Source organism: Schistocerca gregaria, chromosome 7 (genome assembly GCF_023897955.1).
Source record: "Schistocerca gregaria isolate iqSchGreg1 chromosome 7, iqSchGreg1.2, whole genome shotgun sequence".
In the NCBI taxonomy this organism is placed as follows: Eukaryota; Metazoa; Arthropoda; class Insecta; order Orthoptera; family Acrididae; genus Schistocerca; species Schistocerca gregaria.
Window position 1 is genome coordinate 549,839,114 of NC_064926.1, and position 5,358 is coordinate 549,844,471.

General features: G+C 42.3%; 1 non-coding gene across 1 annotated transcript; it reads left to right on the top strand.

Annotated features, from left to right (window-relative positions):
* The first annotated feature begins 2,230 nt into the window (after window positions 1-2,230).
* Window positions 2,231-2,332, top strand: LOC126282681 (U6 spliceosomal RNA). The gene has a single exon (XR_007551368.1). It is a non-coding gene; the product is annotated as a U6 spliceosomal RNA (small nuclear RNA).
* The last annotated feature ends 3,026 nt before the right edge of the window (window positions 2,333-5,358 follow it).

A 5,358-nucleotide genomic window follows, 5' to 3' on the forward strand; every position in this document is an offset into this window, starting at 1 on the left:
ACAGGCGAGGAATCCGTGGTGGGCCCCATCAAACCAGTCAGTAGATTAATGACTCGAAAAACTACCTTCTTTTCCTGAACTTTGGTTTAATAATATGGTTCAGACTTCCTGGCAGATTAAACCTGTGTGCCGGACTGAGACTCGAACTCAGAACCTATGCGTTTTGTGGGCAAGTGTTGTCCCCACTTGGCTGCCCAGCGAGAAGTACTCGTAGCCTTATTTCCAGCAGTACCTGATCTCCTACTTTCCAAACTTCACAGAAGTTCTCCTGCAAAACTTGTAGGACTAGCACTCCTGGAAGGACGGATATTGCCGAGACATGACTTAGCCGCAGCCTGAGGGTGTTTCCGGAATGAGATTTTCACTCTGCAGCAGAGTGTGCACTGTTATGGACTGGAAGTTTCTTATCGGCTCACACTCGTCTGCAGAATGAGAATTTCATTGACAATCGTAGACTTGCAGCTCAAGTGAAACGTCAACCAAACAGGGCGCCAATACTCATGTGACTGTTACTAACACGAATCTCTCCTATCGTAAATGATTAATGTCAAGGATTAAACAGCTCCGCCTCAGAATAATTATGACTTCCAGCAACATATTTTGTGTTTTCAATGAGAAATTAACTTCTACTAAGTTCCAGTTAAATAGATTTCATCCCTCCGCACTGTGCTGGCTGACACGTCTTTTCCTATCAGTAGATTTCTGGCACCTGTGGCACTCGTGGTGTTGGGGTGGCGTCTTTGGTTGATATTCAGAACGGCTTCAGTCCCGGGTTCGAATCCCGCCGCTGTTTGAATTTTGACTAATAATCAGCATTGGCGGCCGAAGACTCCCGGCATAAGAAGTCACTCTCATTCTGGCAACGGTCTTGTCAAAAAGGTAGTTTCCCACCCCTGAAGGCGGAAGAATTAACATATGTTAAAAAATATATCAGCTCAATCACTTGTTTATAGTGTAAAACACTGAGATTGACGCGTTTTGGAAGTCAAGCGTCCTTCATCAGAATAATAAAAAGTAAAACAACCTGTTAAAACTCGCTAAAATAGAACATGCACCAGGCACAGTAAAATTGATAATAAGGACCTAATGAAATGATGGAATCCTGCCAATTGCTAAAACATTGATGGAACATGTACGCGTTATCTGTTTGTATAGACATCTCTGTGACTTCCTTGTTTACTTGAGCGTGAGCTCACTCGTGTTTCAGTGTCGTGTTTGGCTACGTGGTATGTGGTATCAACGAAGACGCACGGGCGGTTTACGACGATAGAGGAGAGAGCCATCGGGTTAGATGTAGAACACCATAGGCGACACCATTTTAGAGTTATTTATATTTTGACGACTATGTGGAGAGGCACCTTAGAAGACAAGGCTGCAACAAGGGAAGAAGCCACGGTGTTTTAACTTTATTATCAATTTTATTGTGCCTGGTGCTTCTTCCTTTTTGCGAGTTTCAACAGGTTCTTTTACTTTTTATTATTCTGATGATGGAAGCTTGACTTCCGAAACGCGTCCATCTTAGTGTTTTAGACTATAAATAAGTGGTTGAGCCGATATATTTTTTAACATTGACTTTCACGACCACGACCTCTTATCCAGTATGGATAAAATCAAAGAATTTTCAATGCTCAACCGCATGAGGATGCAGAAGGCAATGGAAACCACTGCATTAAAGCCACGTAACGTGTATCCACAGCACATGTAGCATGACTCCCCCATTCGGATCTACGGGAGGGGACTGCCAAAAGTGGGGGGGGGGGGGGGGGTTACCATGAGAAAGATACTGAAAAATCAACGAAATTAAAACATTCTACGAGTCGAGGCATGGAATGTCAGAATCTTGAACGTGGTAGGGAACCTAGGAAACCTGAATAGGGAAATGTAAATGCTCAATCTAGATATAATAGGGGTCAATGAAGTGAAGTGGAAAGAAGACAAGCATTTCTGGTCAGGTGAGTATAGGGTAATATCAAAAGCAGCAGAAAATGATATTACGGGAGAAGGATTCGTTCTAAATAGGAAGGTAGGGCAGAAAGTGGGTTACTGTGAGCAGCTTCAGTGATACTGTTATTCTCGTCAGAATCGATAGCAAAACAACACAGACAACGATAGTTCAGGTATACATGCCGGCGTCGCAAGCAGAAGATGAAGAGATGCAGAAAATGTATGAGGATATTGAAAGGTAATACAATATGTAAAGGGATATGAAAATCTAACAGTCATAGGAGACTTGCTTCGGCAGTACATATACTAAAATTGGAACGATACAGAGAAGATTAGCATGGCCCTGCGCAAGGATGACACGCAAAATCGTGAAGCGTTCCACATTTCCCCCCCCCCCCCCCCCCCCCCCATGAACCATGGACCTTGCCGTTGGTGGGTGGTGGGGAGGCTTGCGTGCCTCAGCGATACAGATGGCCGTACAGTAGGTGCAACCACAACGGAGGGGTATCTGTAGAGAGGCCAGACAAACGTGTGGCTCCTGAAGAGGGGCAGCAGCCTTTTCAGTAGTTGCAGGGGCAACAGTCTGGATGATTGACTGATCTGGCCTTGCAACATTAACCAAAACGGCGTTGCTGTGCTGGTACTGCGAACGGCTGAAAGCAAGGGGAAACTACAGCCGTAATTTTTCCCGAGGACATGCAGCTTTACTGTGTGATAAAATGATGATGGCATCCTCTTGGGTAAAATCTTCCGGAGGTAAAATAGTCCCCCATTCGGATATCCGGGCGGGGACTACTCAGGAGGATGTCGTTATCAGGAGAAAGAAAACTGGCATTCTACGGATCGGAGCGTGGAATGTCAGATCCCTTAATCGGGCAGGTAGGTTAGAAAATTTAAAAAGGGAAATGGATAGGTTAAAGTTAGATATAGTGGGAATTAGTGAAGTTCGGTGGCAGGAGGAACAAGACTTCTGGTCAGGTGATTACAGGGTTATAAACACAAAATCAAATAGGGGTAATGCAGGAGTAGGTTTAATAATGAATAGGAAAATAGGAATGCGGGTAAGCTACTACAAACAGCAAAGTGAACGCATTATTGTGGCCAAGATAGATACGAAGCCCACACCTACTAGAGTAGTACAAGTTTATATGCCAACTAGCTCTGCAGATGACGAAGAAATTGAAGAAATGTACGATGAAATAAAAGAAATCATTCAGATAGTGAAGGGAGACGAAAATTTAATAGTAATGGGTGACTGGAATTCGAGTGTAGGAAAAGGGAGAGAAGGAAACATAGTAGGTGAATATGGATTGGGGCTAAGAAATGAAAGAGGAAGCCGCCTAGTAGAATTTTGTACACAGCACAACATAGTCATAGGTAACACTTGGTTTAAGAATCATGAAAGAAGGTTGTATACGTGGAAGAACCCTGGAGATACTAAAAGGTATCAGATAGATTATATAATGGTAAGACAGAGATTTAGGAACCAGGTTTTAAGTTGTAAGACATTTCCAGGGGCAGATGTGGACTCTGACCACAATCTATTGGTTATGACCTGTAGATTAAAACTGAAGAAAATGCAAAAATGTGGGAAATTAAGGAGATGGGACCTGGATAAACTGAAAGAACCAGAGGTTGTACAGAGTTTCAGGGAGAGCATAGGGGAACAATTGACAGGAATAGGGGAAAGAAATACAGTAGAAGAAGAATGGGTAGCTCTGAGGGATGAAGTAGTGAAGGCAGCAGAGGATAAAAAAGGTAAAAAGACGAGGGCTGCTAGAAATCCTTGGGCAACAGAAGAAATATTGAATTTAATTGATGAAAGGAGAAAATATAAAAATGCAGTAAATGAAGCAGGCAAAAAGGAAGACAAACGTCTAAAAAATGAGATCGACAGGAAGTGCAAAATGGATAAACAGGGATGGCTAGAGGACAAATGTAAGGATGTAGAGGCTTATCTCACTAGGGGTAAGATAGATACTGCCTACAGGAAAATTAAAGAGACCTTTGGAGAGAAGAGAACCACGTGTATGAATATCAAGAGCTCAGATGGCAACCCAGTTCTAAGCAAAGAAGGGAAGGCAGAAAGGTGGAAGGAGTATATAGAAGGTTTATACAAGGGTGACGTACTTGAGGACAATACTATGGAAATGGAAGAGGATGTATATGAAGACGAAATGGGTGATACGATACTGCGTGAAGAGTTTGACAGAGCACTGAAAGACCTGAGTCGGAACAAGGCCCCCGGAGTAGACAACATTCCATTAGAACTACTGACGGCCTTGGGAGAGCCAGTCATGACAAAACTCTACCAGCTGGTGAGCAAGATGTATGAGACAGGCGAAATACCCTCAGACTTCAAGAGTAATATAATAATTCCAATCCCAAAGAAAGCAGGTGCTGACAGATGTGAAAATTACCGAACTATCAGTTTAATAAGTCACAGCTGCAAAGTACTAACGCGAATTCTTTACAGACGAATGGAAAAACTGGTAGATGCGGACCTCCGTCGAAATGTTGGAACACGTGAGGCAATACTGACCTTACGACTTATCTTAGAAGAAAGATTAACAAAAGGCAAACCTACGTTTCTAGCATTTGTACACTTAGAGAAAGCTTTTGACAATGTTGACTGGAATACTCTTTTTCAAATTCTAAAGGTGGCAGGGGTAAAATACAGGGAGCGAAAGGCTATTTACAATTTGTACAGAAACCAGATGGCAGTTATATGAGTCGAGGGACATGAAAGGGAAGCAGTGGTTGGGAAAGGAGTGAGACAGGGTTGTAGCCTCTCCCCGATGTTATTCAATCTGTATATTGAGCAAGCAGTAAAGGAAACAAAAGAAAAATTTGGAGTAGGTATTAAAATTCATGGAGACGAAGTAAAAACTTTGAGGTTCGCCGATGACATTGTAATTCTGTCAGAGACGGCAAAGGACTTGGAAGAGCAGTTGAACGGAATGGACAGTGTCTTGAAAGGAGGATATAAGATGAACATCAACAAAAGCAAAACGAGGATAATGGAATGTAGTCCAATTAAATCGGGTGATGCTGAGGGAATTAGATTAGGAAATGAGACACTTAAAGTAGTAAAGGAGTTTTGCTATTTAGGAAGTAAAATAACTGATGATGGTCGAAGTAGAGAGGATATAAAATGTAGACTGGCAATGGCAAGGAAAGCGTTTCTGAAGTAGAGAAATTTGTTAACATCGAATATAGATTTAAGTGTCAGGAAGTCATTTCTGAAAATATTTGTTTGGAGTGTAGCCATGTATGGAAGTGAAACATGGACGATAACTAGTTTGGACAAGAAGAGAATAGAAGCTTTCGAAATGTGGTGCTACAGAAGAATACTGAAGATAAGGTGGATAGATCACGTAACTAATGAGGAGGTATTGAATAGAATTGGGGAGA